This window comes from Chrysemys picta, chromosome 3, assembly GCF_011386835.1.
Source record: "Chrysemys picta bellii isolate R12L10 chromosome 3, ASM1138683v2, whole genome shotgun sequence".
Taxonomy (NCBI): domain Eukaryota; kingdom Metazoa; phylum Chordata; order Testudines; family Emydidae; genus Chrysemys; species Chrysemys picta.
The window spans coordinates 36,123,877-36,142,649 of record NC_088793.1 but is presented as its reverse complement, the minus strand read 5'-3'; positions in this window follow the sequence as shown (position 1 = coordinate 36,142,649).

The following is an 18,773-nucleotide window of genomic DNA, read 5'->3' as shown; positions in this document are numbered from 1 at the left end:
ATCTCTTTGTTGTGAAAATTTACAAATGTAGATTTTTTTTTGTTATATAAGTGCACTGAACAACAAAACAATGTAAAACTTCAGAGCCTACAAGTCCACTCAGTCCTACTTCATGTTCAGCCAATCGCTAAGACAAACAAAAGTTTGTTTACATTTACGAGAGATAATACTGCCCTCTTCTTATTTACAATGTCACCAGAAAGTGAGAACAGGCATTTGCAGCATTGCAAGGTATTTACGAGCCAGATATGCTAAACATTTATATGCCCCTTCATGCTTCGGCCACCATTCCAGAGGACATGCTTCCATGCTGATAATGCCCATTAAAAAAAATGCGTTAATTAAATTTGCGACTGAACTCCTTAGGGTGAGAATTCTATGTCCCCTGCTGTTTTACTCACATTCTGCCATATATTTCATGTCATAGCAGTCTTGGATGATGACCCTGCACATGTTGTTCATTTTAAGAACACTTTCACTGCAGATTTCACAAAACACAAAGAAGGTACCAATGTGAGATTTGTCAAGATAGCTACAGCACTCGACCCAAGATTTAAGAATCTGAAGTGCCTTCCAAAATCTGAGAGGGATGAGGTGTGGAGCATGCTTTCAGAAATCTTAAAAGAGCAACACTCCAATGCAGAACCCGAACCACCAAAAAAGAAAATCAATCTTCTGCTGGTGGCATCTGACTCAGATAATGAAAATGAACATGTGTTGGGCCACGCTGCTTTGGATTGTTATCTAGCAGAACCCGTCATCAGAATGGTGGTTGAAGAATGAAGGGCCATATGAACCTTTAGTGCATCTGGCACATAAATATCTTGCATTGCCGGCTACAACAGTACCATGAGACTGCCTGTTCTTAGTTTCAGGTGACATTGTAAACAAGAAGCAGGCAGCATTATCTCCTGCAACTGTAAACAAACTTGTTTGTCTGAGCGATTAGCTGAACAAGAAGTAGGCCTGAGTAGACTTGCAGGCGCTAACATTTTACGTTGTTTGATTTTTGAATGCAGATTTTTTTGTACACAGTTCTATATTTGTAAGTTCAACTTTCATGATAAAGAGATTGCACTACAGTACTTGTATTCGGTGAATTGAAAAATACTATTTCTTTTGTTTTTTTTACAGTGCAAATAAATATAAAGTGAGCACTATTGTATTCTGTGTTGTAATTGAAATCAATATATTTGAAAATGTAGAAAACATCAAATATTTAAATAAATGGTATTCTATTATTGTTTACTAGTGTGATTAATCACGATTAATTTTTTAATTGCTTGACAGCCCTAGATTTTACTAAACCTACAAACAGAAATATTTCCTTCATTCTTCTTTAATCAACACAGACTGAACAGAAGATATGGGCTTGATGCAGAAATTACTGGAGGAGATTCTTTGGCCTGTGTTACACAGGAAATCATGCTAGGTGATCATAATTGACCCTTCAGGTCTTAAAATCTATGAACAATATCAGTTGTTCCTTCCCCCGCCTCCCTAGGAAATAAACATGCATTCAGTGCTTGGAACCCAAAGATTGCAACATTGAATTAATCCATGAGAACTCTAATGTGAAAATGACTATTCTATTTTCATGGCTAAGCTGAGACCAATAAAAAAAGCTATATAAACAAAGAGCAAACTTAGTTTGTTCATTTTTAAATTATTTTGATTTTTATGAACTAAGGTATTATTAATAAAACATAACACTAGACTTTAAAAATGCCTTTTAACATGTCAGTAGCCAGTTTCTGTAGGGCCTACAATGGTTAGTGCTGTGCTGCTGCAGAGCCAGGTGAGGGAGCACATGCTAATAAACAAGCCCTACGCTCATAGCAGGTTTCATATCCTCAAATATACAAAGCCAATGGCTAGACAAGAAGCAAGAATAAAAGAGCCAATGTAAATTGTTCTTTGTAAAAACCACAAGAACAAAATCAATGTTATCAAATGGAAAAGAAAAAAATCAATAAGGGAAAAATTGTATTCTCTGTCAAGAAACTGCCTGGGCAGATCTCCACTATTCACATGCTAATTTTTTCACAGGCCTGCTGCCTCATTCAGTGCACACTTTCAGCTAAAGAACTCATACACAAATAGGCAGAGTTCAGATTGTGTTGACACCATCATTTCATGATTTTTAAATGCTTCACTTTGCAACCTGGATATTCTTTTCATCCCATTGCGCGCTCTCTCTCTCTAGGCGGAGCTGGTAGCCACACCTATACTTAAGGTTGCCAAACACTTTTCATTATGACTCTGTTTTCAGTTGCTTATAACGTTCTAAAACTTTAACTGTTTGCACTGAAATTTTCCATGCCAGGTGTCTGCTTTAGGACAAATCTATTTTGAAAGTTTCAGCTAAAACAGTTCAGTTGTTTCAGAACAGGCAGGGGAACATAAGCTGTGTTGCCCATATTTAAAATGTTCTTGTAGGATTTCATTGAGAAGCTCTGGAGTCTCAATACTTTGAGGCTGGGACCTAGGGTGACCAGACAGCAAGTGTGAAAAATCAGGACCGGGGGTGGGGGGTAATAGGAGTCCATATAATAAAAAGCCCCAAATATCAGGACTGTCCCTATAAAATCGGGACATCTGGTCACCCTACTGGGACCTGAAATTTGGTATATAGGTGGCCCTGGTGCCATAGATGTGCCTTTTTCTATCTTCCATAAACATTTTTACCCAAATTTGGCCAAGTTAGAAGTCTCTAAAAAACTGTAGCTTGCTCAATAGAGTTGTGAGTTATTTTCTACAAAGACTGTATGCACTGAAAATGCTCCATCCCCAAATACCCCCCCCCACCATGCAACCAGACTGAATATATACCATCCCCACAGAGTAACTGAGCATGCTACCCTCCACAGCTAGAGGGACTGAGCAGGACTTTCCCTTCAATTGCTCCTCTGAGCTCTCATGGCTCACGGTGGTGCTGTGTACCAGAAATGAAATCTAAGAAACTGTTTCACATGTGCTCTCAAGGTTCACTCCCCTTCCTCCATTTGTTTCCCCCAGACAGTGTGGAGAAGGAGGAAGTGGGCTGACTTGAAAGCAGAGGGGTGAAGAGCAGCAGGAAGGGAAACAGACAGAAACCACAATTGGTGGGGAGAGGAGTATGGGATATAGACAAAGACAGGAGCTGGAGCCAGGATTCCCGAGTCTCTATATTCCTCTGCTGTCCAACAAATAGCTGTGAACACAAAGGCAAAGTGTGAATCTCACCCTTCTCTAGTGACTAGTTTGCATAGACAATAATGGCCTACTGCTGTTCCCACTTACTTCAGTAACACAAGTGGCAAGAACTGTGCTGTGGATCTACAGGTTCCATCTTATGTGGGTGTCAATATGGTTCCACATGATGAAATTTTGGCTCTTTTCAGTTTGCTTTTTTAAAAAGCAGCAAACTAAAAATAAAAGAAAGTTAATGTTGCAAAATCAAGCACTCAAAAGTTAGGAGATGACGGAATTAAGTTCAGTCCTCATGTGAATATGTATGCAGAACACTTAGCATTTGTATATGGTCAACACAGACCTCCTAACGACTTCAATTGCAGTTTTAAGTGTTTAGCACTGCTGCAAATCTGGACCCAGATGTGTCAAATTAGGCATCCAGTACATCAGTTAGTGGTCACCTGCAAAAAGTTGGCTTTAAGTGAGTTGGCCAGCATCACACAGAAACTCTGTGGCAGTATGCAGGGATAGACTCTGATTCTCCAAGGCAGCATTCAGCTTACTCCTAAGACTATCTTTTCTCTTCCTGCAGCCCCCGTCTCATTGTCTATGCACCTTCCAGCTTCTGCAAGAAATGAGGTAGGATCCTATAGACAGCAGGTTAATTCACTACATAATCATGACTCGTTCCCAGAGTACAGTCTATTCTTGTGGGAAAAATAGTATGTGATTGTGTAATTAAACAATGTTATAATGTCTGTGTACAAAGGGGCTGGAAAAGGTTGCACAGGCAGCCTTGAATCTAGTAGTTCCAATTTTTGAGTGCTTGCCTTTGCAACCTTGATGATATTTACATATGTATGTGTGGACAGAGCAGAAGATATTTTCACTAGTTAATTCCTGCATGTGGCTGGTTTAGAAATTAACCCCCTCATTTCACCAAGGGCAATAGCTATCTCTCTCTGTTATGCCCTTTCTAAATATTTAGATTCTGCAATCATATGGCTCATTTCACCAACATCTGTGGGAAATGTTAGCTTGTTGCTGCCAAACTATATAGAAAAGGGCAATACAAATGCCCTCTTGCTACATGTCTGATTTTTGCAACAATCCAGTTAGCACAAAATGCTAGATTTCAGTATAAACTGTATGAGCCTGACTCTTCCTTCCCATTAATTTTACACCAGCGTAATCTCTTGTACTTCCATAGGAGTACCTGGGATTCACACCACTGTAAATGAAGGAAGAATCAGATCCACCCTGACTAACAATAGCACAAGAAACTGAAATTAGTACCATGAATTAACCCTTTGATGTAAGAATTGTAATAACATAAGGTACCTTTATATGTGGCATGGGGGGTGCAGTTTAAAAGTTTGAGAATGAAATCCTGGCTCCACGGATTGCAAAGGGAACAGGATTTCACTTTGGGTTTTTATTTTTTTTTAATCAGTAAAATATTGACAATACTTGTGTTAATCCCATTGCAAACATAGGGAGCATCTGTTTAAAGGCAGTAAAGGGAGACTTGGAGAAAGCGAATTCAGGGCCAATACTCACTATATACACTATTGCCTAAATCTCAGAGAAAGAAAAGAGAGAGCACAGGAGCACCTCAGCTCTGCAGTGTGATGTCATCCTATCATCACAACACCTAGCACTGTGAAGTTGGCAATAAGGTCAGCACTGAGCCTCAGAGGGAGATGAAGCCCTTTTCTGCCTGTCCAGAAAGGACTCAGCAGTGAAGCAGTCAGAGCAGAGTGGTTGAGTGCATTCTCGTGGCCATGGAGACACAGGGCCAAGTCTGGGAGAGAGGGAAAAATAAAAACAGAAGAAAAAACCAAAGTACATATTTAAAAGGTGAGAAGGGAAGAGGAAGAACCCAGAGAGTTAAGGGTGTGATTCCCAGATCAAGTATACATCCTCAGGCTAGCTCAGAAATTGTCATATAGTCACAGTAGCATGGGCAATGGCATGGGGGTATGAGCTAGCCACTCTAAGTACAAACCAGCCTGGACTCAGCCTAGCTCAGGCCACTGCCTAGCGCCGCCCATGCTATCTCAGTGACGCTGCGATTTTTAGCGCACTGGCTGGAATAGAGTTAGCACAGATAAGTCTAGGTGAGCTGGGAATCACACACCCCAGCTGCATGCATAGACGTGACGTGGCCTGTGTATGCATGGAGGTCACGGTATGGAAAGAGTAACAGGTGCAGGGGAATCCCTAAATCAGGCAGATTTGTCCCATGGTCAGAACTGGGAAGGTGGTGCTGGGAGCTCCATGGATTCTTGTGTGTTTTTGTTCTTTTGGGCACTATGAATGTGGGTTCTGGGATTTTTTCCAATTGTTCTGGGAGGCCAAAAGAAATAAGTACAAGAGGGATTGTAAGAAAAATAAGTGATCTATCCCCCCTGGTTTGGAGGGAGAGGGGCCTGGAGGAGCTGTTAGGTCTGTGAATTTGTCTGGGAGTGTTTCCATCAGAAAGAGTGGGAATTTTAGATGTGTAGAAGTTTGGCTGGAGGTGGGGAAGGGGTTTGGTGCAGAGGGGGCAGGAAATGCATGGGTCCCACAGAGTTTGGGGTAATGGGGGAGGTTGCAGGCTGTGTTGGGGACTTGGCTAAGCCTTTAGTGTTCTGGTAACCTGCTGCATCTCACAGACAAACTGTCTGTACAATCTCCTTTTCCATGCTGAATAGGACTGAAATTGGGCATTTCTCCTCCTGAGGCATTACCTTGATAAACATGATTAATAATAAGGATACCTCACTTTAATGCATGGAGGTGGAAAGGAATGAAGCGGGAGAAAGGGGAACAATTCCAGCAAAATTTTAACTTTGAGAAGGAAATCTGTGTGTAATTTCATAAAGTCTCCATGCTATGTCCTCCCCTTGGGGTTTTTGCCCAGCATCTCTGAGGGGAAGAGCATAGACCTTCCTGTCTTGCAGATCCTCCTGGTTTAATCCCCTACTTTGGGGTAGCCTTGATGGAAAATGCAGAGGCTCCTCAGAGTGTCACATTTCAAGGCTATAGAAATTGTTCCCATTGCTGAGTTTTGTGAATGAAATATAAAATGCACCGTATGCAGCACTGCCAACTCCAAACTCTCAAACATCGGGAGTCAACCCCACTCCCCAAACTGTGAGATCTGTATACAAATAATTTGATTTTTTAAAATAATAACATATAGTCTTTTCAATGTGCCCACCAGTGTTTCAAAAGATCAATGAGGAGACAATGCAATTCTGCCTTCAACTCCTTTGGCTGGGCATGTGAGGAGTGCCCAAGTGGGTTCTGTGCTGGCTGAGTTCCAAGATAACTGGGGCTTAAACATTTTTAAAGTTCCAAGGAGGGCAACTAGAAGTTCTGTGCTGCCCTCCTTTTCCTTATACCCCTTCATTCAGGGGTTAATTGGTATACAGAGCATTGTGCAGGCAGTATTGCCAACCCCAAGCATTCTAAAAATCATGAGTCAGATAAAAAAATCATGTTATTGGCTTAAAAATTGAGATTTTTTTTAAAAAGTTTTTTGTTATGTCTTTTTGTTTTAGAGCTGTTGGGGGCGGGAGTTTTTTCCACATGAGGGCTAGAACTGCGCTTTAATTTATTAAAAATGTAAGATTCTCATGGAATCACTGGACTCCTGTAGCTGGAGCTTTAAGAACAAACACCAAATACCACAAGATTCATGATAAAATCAAAATTGTTGGTAACACTGAGAAAGCGTCTTGTATTGGAATGAATTTCACCCATCTAGAGCTCCAGAAATATACCCAAGAGGTTAATTGTTAGTTACTATTACTTTTTGCTTTGCGCACGCGCAAACACACACACACCCACACCCCCTATCTTGGAATGCCCCCTGACATCCCCCATATATTTTTGTCTCCCATCACCTTTCCTTTTTATGTTTGCCCGTCTAGCTACAAGCCTGTTTCCTTCCTTCAAAATCAGGATTTTAGCATATTTTACTATCCTGTCTGTTGGCATAAGTACATTGGAGAGGCCAAGGGACAGTCAGATATATATGATCATGCTGTTTGCAAACTGAAAAATATTTCCATGTTTATTTTTAAAAAACCTTGACAATATCCCTTTAAAAATACATATTTATCTTAGTAAATATGCTGAGGGTGGGGTGGGGGGGATTTAGATTGGCAAGAGTGATTTTCCTGAGGGAATTTGAATCATACATCCATTGCAGTATCTCCTTTCACTGATATGGAACAGGAACAGCATGTGCAAGTAGCACCTGAATGTCTCTTTTTGTTTCTCTGAGTTACTAGAAAGCAATGGGTGTTAAAAAATGTGTTAGAAAGATTGCACCTTTGCCAGAAGTAGTACCATTGCAATAGATTTGTCACCCATGCTTTTGCTTCTGTCTCCTTTGATCTTTTTTTCTTAATTAAAGCAAATCTGCTACTGGAGCAGTTCTTCTATCTTTTGAGAAAGACATCAGCCAAATGCTCGCTCCTCTAACGTATTGTATCAATACATCATCATCAAGTGTGACAGCTGTGTGGAGCTGTCACAATAAATATAGCTATAATTTTATTATTGTCAGTGTTAAAATGTGTTCAGGGTTACAGCATTTTTACTTATAAAAATATGTCAAACATTAAGTGCCTCGTGACTAATAAAAACACTACATACGGCGTATGTATGTGGATACATTGCATGTATACGCTGTACAAATATGTATATTTATAGTAACATGTTGTAATTATGGATAAGTTCTGTTAGCATTTCCAGTATAAACATCATTTTCAGGATTTATTATACAGCCATAGGATTAGATCCCAGCTAGAACTTGGCAAATGAGGATCTCAGCCTTGGTAGCAAATTCTTTTGCAGATTTCTCTTTTACAGAATTGGTTTATAGTGTATACAAACAGAAACAGATGTTTCCAAAGTTTTATTTGTATTTGTGTAATTAAAAACCAGCTCAGACATAAAGTGAAGTTCTGTTCTGAAAAGGGACCATTTAAAAAAAGGCACCTTCTTACTCAATAGATCTGCTCCTGGTATGCCAAGCATTAGAATCATAGAATATCAGAGTTGGAAGGGACCTCAAGAGGTCATCTAGTCCAACCCCCTGCTCAAAGCAGGACCAATTCCCAGCTAAATCATCCCAGCCAGGGCTTTGTCAAGCCGGGCCTTAAAAACCTCCAAGGAAGGAGACTCCACCACCTCCCTAGGTAAATGCCTCAAGACTCATCAGCCTGGTGTTCGGTTTTACCCCACCTTAGGATTCCCCATGTAGCTGTCTCTATGAAAGCCCCTTGCAGCCCACTGGTATGGGGGGCATGCCAGGGGCTGGAGGACAGTAATAGGTATGAGATAGCTGGGTGCTCAAGCTTGCAGCAAATGCTGGTTCAGCCCCTGTCTCTACCAGGATCTGGGGAGGTAGAAAGGGGGCTTAGAACCACCTGTTGCCACCATCTTTCTTGGCTGCACTGGACCCATATTCAGCACAGCTGAAGATTGAGCCCTAAAACCAACCAAGGATAAGCATCTACATGAGTGGGGGAAAAGGTAGAAGCAAGGAAAGAGGAGGGAGATGTGAGGGAAGGGAAGATGAGGAGAAACTTTATTTCCCCTCTTCACATGTCTGCATATTGCTATTGTTGGGTCTGGTAAAAAGATATTGCCTAGACCACCGTCATGTCTCCATAATCATAGAACCATAGGATTAAAAGCGACCACAAGGGTCTAGTCTAACCCCTGGCCAAGATGCAACATTTGTTGTCTAAACCATCCAAGACAGATGGCTATCCAGCCTTCTTTTGAAAATCTCCAGAGAAGGAGCTTTCACAACCTCCCTAGCCAGTCTATTCCATTGCCCAACTGTTCTTACAGTTTGCAAGTTTTTTCTGAGATTTAATCTAAATCTGCTATGCATAGTTTGAACCCATTGCCTCTCGTCCTGTTCTCTGTGGCAAGAGAGAACACTTTTTCTCCATCTCTTCTATGGTAGATACCATGTCCCCGCTTAATCTTCTCTTTTACAAACTAATCCTACTCAGTTCCTTCAGCCTTTGCTCAGATGGCTTGTATTCCACCCATTTGAGCATTTTTGTCGCTTGCTTCTGGATCCTTTCCAGTTTCTCTACATTCTTTTTATATAGCAGTGACCAAAATTAGACACAGTACTCCAGCTGAGGCCTAACCATCACTGATTAGACCAGAGCTATCACTTCCCGTGATTTGCATGCTAGACCTCTGTTAATGCAACCCAAAATTGCATTTGCCTTTTTTTTTTTTTTTTGGCAATGGCATCACATTGTTGACTCCTTTTGTGGTTGTGATCATTCACTACTTCCAGAACCTTCTTAGCAGAGCTGCTGCCAAGCCAGTTATCCCCCATTCTGTATATGTGCATTTGTTTTTTCTTCCCTAAATGTAGCATCTTACATTTGTCTTTGTTGAGTTTCATTTTGTGGTCTATAACCCAGATCTCCAATTTATCAAACTCCCTTTGAATTTTAATTCTATCCTCCAAGGTGTTTGCAACCCCTGCACCCCGACGTTTGTCTCATCTGCAAATTTGTTCAGTATGCTCTTTATTCCTACATCCAGATCACTTTAATAAAGATGTTAAATAACACCAGACCCAGAACAGATCCCTGTGGAACCCCTCTTGAGACCTCCTTCCAATTTGACATTGTAAGAACAGCCATACTGGGTCCACTCAAAGGTCCATCTAGCCCAGTATCCGGTCTTACAACAGTGGCCAATGCCAGGTGTTTCAGAGGGAATGAACAGAGCAGGTAATCATCAAGTGATCCATCCCCTGTTGCCCATTCCCAGGTTATTCCATTAATCCATCCCTGGTCTCATCATTCCATTAATAGTTACTCTTTGTTTCTTGTTGTTTATCCAAGAATGTATCCACTTAATGCTAATTCTACCAAGCCTACATTTCTCCAGCTTCTTTATCAGAATGCAATGTGGGACTGTGTTAAAAGCCTTGCTAAAGTCCAGGTACATTATGTTCACTGCATTGCCCCTACCCACCAAACCAATCAACTTGTCAAAGAAGGAAATCAAGTGGGTTTGGCACAATTTGTTCTTAGTAAATCCATACTGGCTACTAGTGATTACTCCTTCATCCTCCAGGTATTTGAAAATTGAATGTTTTATACATTGCTCTGGTAGCTTCCCAAGTATCAAGGTCAGGCTGACTGGTCTATAGTTTTCTATGGGCTTCTCTTTTTTCCCCCCTTTTTAAAGATGGGCACTACGTTAGCCCTTCCCTGGTCTTCTGGGACCTCTCCTGTCATCCATGAGTTTTCTAATATTATTGCCAGTGGCACCGAGATTTCTTCAGCTACTACCTTCAGTGCCCTGGGGTGAATAGCATCAGGTTCTGCTGATTTGAATTCATCTAAATTAGTGAGAGGATCTCTGACGTGTTCTGTGCTTATCTTGATCTGCATCTCTTCCCCTTTACTGTCTACGATAACTTCACTAGTCATCCAGTCACATGTTGCTTTTTGTGTGAGGATTGAAAGAAAGTAGGCATTGAGCAGCTCAGCCTTCTTATCTTCCATTACAAGTTCACCTTCTCCATTGAGCAGAAGACCCACACCCTCTCTGGTCTTTTTTTTTTGTCTAACATAGTTGTAGAACCCCTTCTTGTTGTCTCTAGCATTCCTTGCCAGTTGTAACTCATTCCTTGCCTTGGCTTTTATGATTTTTTTATCTCCACATGCTCGTGCTATTCCCATGTATATTTCCTTAATGACCTGCCCCTCCTTCCATTTCCTGTATGTATCCCTTTTGGTTAGCTAAAATGCTCCTTGTGCAGCCGCGTTGGTTTCCTAAGCCTCTTCTTATCTTCCTCTGCATCGGAATAGCTTGATGTTGAACCTCTATTACATCTTTTAGGAACTGCCAGCTCCCTTTGACTCCTTTTCTTCCTAACTGGTCTCTCCATGGGACCAGGCCTACTATTTCTCTGAGTTGGTTCAAATCTGCCTTTTTGAAGTTCAGTGTCCTTGTTTGCCAATAGGAAACCAGAACCAAAACCATGTGATTTGTCTATATAATACGGATGTTTGTAATGAATGACTCACACCAACAATTAGTTTCCATGTTCTGATTGAATTAGAATCTTGTAATCTGGTGTATTTTCATTCATTATACACTACAAAACAAAACCAACCGCAAAATTGAGGTGCATATTAAGGTGCAGGAGGCTTTCAGTTTGGAATAATGAAGGTGATTAGACATCCCTAGCCCTATTTATCTGATTGCAGTCAAGAAAATTGCTGAAGGTGAGCAAGTACACTGTATGCACAATGCTGACTTTCCATATTGCCATTGAGTAGAACCTTGAAATTTGGTGCACTCATTCATCATAGGCTGCTCAGTGTCTGAGGGGGGGGGAAAAAATCAGAATTTGAATGCGGAAATTTCCATAACAGATCAATAAAAAGTCCTCTTTTTGGTTAATTTTTTAAACTGAATTTAACTGGTTTAGGTGTCCATATGGGCCTTGCATATTTTTATTCATGTATCTAGATCTAGTTCAGCTATTTAGGTTCCACGGTGACCCTCAACCTCTCACTAGATGAAGAACTCAATGTTCACACTGTTCTCAGACCGCTGCAACCACCTTTAGCAGACTAAGAGCCTGGAACAACTCAAAGCTTACCATCAAGACAAACATGCTAGTGTACAGAGCTTGTGTCCTCAACACACTCATATTTGGTGGGGAAACGTGAACAACATATGCTTATTAGGAGAGTTGGTTGAATAGTTTCCACCTATGTTGTTTACACTGCACACTCAACACCAAATAGCAAGATAAAGTCACCAACACAGAGATTCTTCAAAGGGCAAATTTACCAGCTGTGACAGCCCTGCTTGAGCAAAGATGACTGCGCTGTCAGGGCCATCTGAGTAGGTTGGAAGACGGATGCATACCCAAGCACATGCTATTCGGGGAGCTATCAGAGGGAACAAGAACAACAGAATGTCCAAAGCTTTGCTATAAAGACATATGCAAGATGCGAAGGAATTTGGAATTGATCCTGACCAATAGGAAATCTTGGCAAGTGATCGTAACAAGTGGCGCCATCGTCTCCCTCCGGGTATCATAGTTCCTGACAGGAGCTGGATCCTACAGCTGGAAGAGAAAAGAGCCGTAGGAAGAAAGCCGCTCCCAATCAAGATGCGTACATTTGCAATAACTGCCAAAGATCATGCAAATCTCGGATTGGCCTATTCAGTTAGATGAAACATTGCAAACCATCTACATCATAGGCTGCAATTCCCACTGTCTCTCGCAGATGAAAGGATGCCAACATCTACTAGATTTAAACAATAATTAATGTATTTATCTAGATTTCAACAATATAAAATGCCATGCAAGAGTCCTAGGTACTATGATGGTTCTTAGGGCACCCAGGACTGTGAGTCACCTTGTTACCTCCTGCCTCCATCATGAGGAAATCTTGCCTGTGCCAGGCAGGTTGTCAACTCTCTTAACACCACCAGCCTTTCAGCCACTCAAGCACTCTCCTTTGGGCTATGCCAACCCGGCTTGCCTATGTAGGTTTACAAGAGATACACCCCAGTCCCTGAGTCCCTTTGAAGTGTTCCCCTGTGATATCCAGCACCTCACAGTGGCTACTGTGACAAAGTTCCTCCTCTACCTTGGTGGGTCCTGCACTTAGTGGCGGATTTGCTTGCTTCACAGATTCACCTTGTGGGTCAGGAAACAGTCCAGAGACCTTCCACTCTGGTAGAAGCTATAGTCCAGGTCAATTCCTCCTGTGTTTGATCAGGAGTTGGGAGGTAGGGGGGGAACCCAGGCCCACCCTCTACTCTGGGTTCCAGCCCAGGGCCCTGTGGACTGCAGCTGTTTAGAGTGTCTCCTAGTACAGTTGCACAACACCTACAACTCCCTGGGCTACTTCCCCATGGCCTCCTCCCAACACCTTCTTTGTCCTCACCACTGGACCTTCCTCCTGATGTCTGATAACGCTTGTACTTCTCAGTCCTCCAGCAGTACGCCTACTCACTCACTCTCAGCTTCTTCCACACCTCTTGCTCCCAGTTCCTCTCACACACTTCCTCTCCTCTGGCTCCCCCTGGCTTGACTGGAGTGAGCCCTTTTATAGCATCAGAGGGGCCTTAATTAGAGTCAGGTGCTTAACTGCCTCACCTGACTCTTAGCAGGTTAATTGGAGTCAGGTGGTCTATTAGCCTGGAGCAGCCCCTGCTTTGGTCACTCAGGGAACAGAAAACTACTTATCCCGTGGCCAGTATATCTCCCTTCTGCTACTCTGCTGTTCCCAACTGGTCTGGGTCTATCACACTACTCACAGAAATTCCAGATCCTCTGCCTCCAAGGTGCAATGTACCTTAAACCACAGCTCCTGTAAACCACACAGCACTTGTGAGCACCTATAATAAAATGAAAGTAGGTTTATTTAAGACAGATTTAACTAGAAATGAGAGAAAGTGATGGAAACAATTGGTTATAATACAAAGCAAAATCATAAAACACAAACCTAGATCTACACTTATTAATGTCAACTTCCCTATCTAAATAAGTAGACTTTTCCCCTCAAAGTTGCAGAGCTGGCTGGTTTCACAAGAACCAGGATCAAAACATTCATGAAAACAGCCCTGCTCCGTGGGAATTTCCTCTGAATGGATGCAGAGTACCCCTCTCTCCTCTGTGTTATACTGAAACAGTCTTTTGTTTATATTCAGAGGCAAGGCACACCCCTATCTTGCACTGTTCCTTTTTTACCTTCGTGTGGTTTTGACTGTTTGCAGGTGCCTCTGATGGCTTTCTATTGAAAGTTTTGGTATTGCACAAGGCTCTACAATTAAGCTTTGCACTGCATCATTGGCTACCCAGGGTGGGGTGATAACTCCCTCCAGCCTGAATGGGCCATCAGAGAGACACATTATTCCCTGATCACTAACTTTTACTCCAAGTCCCTAAAGCATACTTTTAATATAAACACATTATTCCTTAAATATTACCCATACATACATCTCACAAGGATTATGGATCTCGACAAGTTATGAGCTTTCTGTAGGTACTTTATCCTGTAATATTTAAAGAGTAAGACCTGTATTTGGTATAGTGAGTTTCAGATCTGAGGCAAGTGTTTTGCAAAGGACCGGGGACCCTTTGTCATAGGAAATCTAAAAACTAGACCTATAATGATCACTAAGCAGCATTAGAATAGCAACATACAGGGAACAAATTAACTTGGCCAGGCAATAAATCAAACCAACAGCTTTTTCATCTCCTAGGAACATAATTGTATTTAGGGTCAGAATAGGTGCACTGTTCCCAAATGCTTTATCAAATAAATGGTTTTTGCAACATGCCCAGAAGGCAATCAAGTCTGGCCTCTTATGGACCAGGGACTAATTGGATATTAGGGGTAATAACTGACCAAGATTATATTAATTTCTCATATTAGGTGTCCGTGTTGGGTATGAGGCCTTCAAATATGAAGGTCATCTGAGGTCGCTCCTATTTATCTCCTTTTAGCCAAGGAAATGTTTATTGGATGAGTTATTACAAAAATTACATTCATTTTCATATTACATGTCTCCTAAGAGATAAGAATCAGTTGTATGTTGTGCTAGGGCATGTTTCACCTCAGGCCGATGTTTAGTGACAAAACACAGCATATAGAAAATGACATTCTCACTTGCTAACAATATAGCCCCTGGCACAACGCTTCATCTCTTGGGAGTAGGGACTGTCACTTTCTAGATGTTTGTACAGCACCTCGCACAATGGGGTCTTGACTGGGTTGGCTTGTAGGCACTACTGAAATATAAATGTGAAATAATAAACAATAGTATGTGCTGGTGATATGAGGTAACATGCTTACCTGTTTTACAGTGGGTTAAGGTCTGGTGAAATTGCTTTATTACAGTTTTACTATACATTGGTATGGTAAATGAGGGACTGACATTTAAGATAAAAGCCTCCCATTGTTTCTTGTAAGTCCTCCTCTACAATTAAAAACAAGGTAACTAAACAATGTTGCAGCGTTTGGGAGATAGAGCTCACCAAGGGTAGGAGCAAAAACAGATAGCCACATCTATATGAATGGATGGACTGATATCAAATTGCATTTGGAATAAAATTAAAAAGTTGACTGTGAAACCCACATATAACCAGCACCTTCCTACCTACATGACAGAACCAGATGTCTAATCCTCCCTGCCCCCCTTGCTGGCAACTAGTCCTAGTTTCCTAGGTGGACTTTCACAGTGCCATCTTAAAAAATAAATTCCATCAAGCCAAACACCGCTTGAAGCATCTCGTAATGTGTTATTTCAGAAAAGTGGAAAGCAGTTTTTATTCCTTTTGCGGCAAATTTTGTGAACATATGGTGTAATGTGGAAACATGGGTAGTCAGAACAGTTAGCAGTTGCGGCAGTACTGCTGGCTTATTTCCACTTTACAAATTCATAGGAAGCTAAAATATCATGCTGGTGACATATGCTTACCGGCTCTCCATTTACTGCCTGCAGCTATGGGCTCCTGTATTCTGATGGTAATTCTACAATCTGTTCACTGACAGCTCAGGAGGCCAGATGATATGCATACTACTGACAGGGACATCACTTTCATGAAACATTTACTTCTCTCCACCTGAATATTGGAGTAATCATATAGAGAGTCGACACGCCATGAAATGGAGTTAGACTGAAGATTTCCAAGAAGAAAATAGCAGACTGTCACTCAAAATAAAGTTCATTTTCTACCTGGCAGAGTTATGTTAAAAGACATTTCCATACACAGAAAATGCTTTCCGACTTCAATTTAAAAGGAAAATGTTTCCCCCCGTTCTTCTTCAGTAGTCTTAAGGGTAATTACATTCTATACCCTATGTTTGAGAAAGTCTGATACTTTGTTGTCTTGTATTATTTGATGAAGTCAGAATTGTATTTTACAGTCCCCTCTATCTAGTATAACTCAACATGCCACATTAGTGAAGGTGCCACCAAAATACCTGCGGGGAACTTAAATTTTGTAGAAAGCTAAAAAGTCATGTTTGAATTTTATTGTTTTCAAACAGCTGAAGACATTTTAAAAAAATGACTACATCTACCTATTAGTTCTGTGTTTACGCAGCACCATCGGTGCACTTAGCAGAAAGTAAGTTCCTGCTCAGAAGAACATATCAAAGGAACGTATTCTGCAGTGCTTGTATTGAGGAGCATTTACTCCCATGATTAGTTCAATTAAAGTCATTTGGACTACATGCAGGAAAAAATGCTACTGGATGATTGATTGAGCACAGGGTCTGGTCCAAAAGGTGAATATAACTGAACTGCTCGGTAGTGGGGACCATAGTGTAATTAAATGTAAACATTGGTGTAGGGTGGAAAATACCAAAGAAGCCCACCACAGTAGCATTTATATTCACAGAGGGGAACTATACAAAATTGAGGCAGCTAGTTAAATTGAAATTAAAAGGAACAGACACAATAATGAAATACCTACAAGCTGCATGGAAACTTTTTAAAAACACCATAATAGAAACTCAAATTAAATGTATACCCCAAATTAAAAAATTATATGAGGACCAAAAAAAGCCACAGAGGCTAAGAAACAGAGTAAAAGAGATGGTTAGAAGCAAAAAGGCATCCTTTAAAAATTGGAAGTCAGAGCCTACTGAGGAAAAGAGAAAGAAGCATAAACTCTGGCAAATGAAATGCAAAAATATAATTAAGCAGGCCAGAAGGAACTTGAAGAGTGGCTAACAAAAGACTTAAAATGTTTTTGATGTTAGTTTTTAAATTAAAGAGTTTAAGAGAAGCAGGAAGCCTGCCAAACAATCACTGGGGCCACTGGACAATTGAGATGCTAAAGGAGCACTCAAGGAAGACAAGGCCATTGCAGAGAAGCTAAATGAATTGTTTGCATCGGTCTTAACTGCAGAGGATGTGATGGAGATTCCCACACCTGAACCATTATTTTTAGCTGACAAATCTGAGGAAATGTCCCAGATCGAGGTGTCAATAGAGGAGGTTGTGGAACAAACGGATAAATTAAACAATAAGAAGTCACCAGGGCCGGATGATATTCACCCAAGAGTTCTGAAGGAACTCAGATATGAAATTGCAGAACTACTATCTGTAGTCTGTAACTTATCACTTAAATTGGGTTCTGTATCAGATGGCTGGAGGATAGCTAATGTGACACCAATTTTTACAAAAGGCTCCAAGGGCAATCCTGACAATTACTGACCAGTAAGTTTAACTTTAGTATGAGGCGAATTGGATGAAACGATAGCAGTGGTTTTCAACCTGTTTTTATTTGCGGACCCCTACAAATTTTCAAATGGAGGTGCGGACCCCTTTGGAAATTTTAGAAATAGTCTGCGTACATAGTCTGTGTACTTGGACTTTCAGAAAGCCTTTGACAAGGTCCATCACAAAAGGCTCTTACGCAAAAGTGAGCAGTCCTGGGGTAAGAGGTAAGATCCTCTGATGGATCAGAAAGTGGTTAAAAGATAAGAAACAAAGGGTAGGAATAAATGGCCGGTTTTCACAGTGGAGAGAGGTAAATTAGCGGGATGCTCCAAGGATCTGTTTTTGGGTCAGTGTTGTTCAACATATTCATAAATGATCTGAAAAAAGGGGTAAACGGTGAAGTGGAAAAGCTGTAGATGATACAAAATTACTCAAAATAGTTAAATCCAAAGCGGACTGCAAAGAGTTACAAAGGGATCTGACAAAACTGGGTGTTGGGATAGCAAAATAGCAGATAAAATTCAATGTTGATAAATGCAAAGTAATGCATACTGGAAAACATAATCCTAACTACACATGCAAAACATTGTGGTCTAAATTAGCTTTTGATTGATGGGCGATCCCTCAATTTGAGGATGATCTCTACCATGGATTTACAGATGGGTCCTAATATGACTCAGGAGTCTGATCCTGGAACTGCAAATCTGCAAGCTTTTACCATTCAAGAAAGAGATATTGGAGTCATTGTGGATAGTTCTCTGCCACTGCACATTGAGTGGAAGTTTTAATAAAAAAAGCTAACAGAAAGTTGGGAATCATTAAGATAGGGATAGGAGATAAGACAGAAAATATCATATCGTCTCTATATAAATCCATGGTACACCCACTTCTTGAATACTGCGTGCAGATGTGGTGGCCCTATCTCAAAAAGGTATATTGGAATTGGAAAAGGTTCAGAAAAGGGCAACAAATATGATTAGGGCTATGGAGCAGCTTCCATATGAGGAGAGATTATTAAGACTGGGACTTTTCAGCTTGGAAGAGAGATGACTAAGGGGGGATATTGGAGCGGTCTATAAAATCATGACTAGTATGGAGAAAGTAAATAAGGAAATGTTATTTACTTCTCATAACACAAGAAGTAGGGGTCACCAAATGAAATTAAAAGGCAGCAGGTTTAAAAAAAACATAAGGAAGTACTACTTCACACAACATACCGTCAATAGAATTCATTGTCAGATGTTGTTGTGAAGGCCAAAACTATAACTGGATTTAAAAAAAGAATTAGATAACCATTGATAGAGCTATCCTCCGTGAACTTATTTGCCAAGATGGTCATAGATGCAACA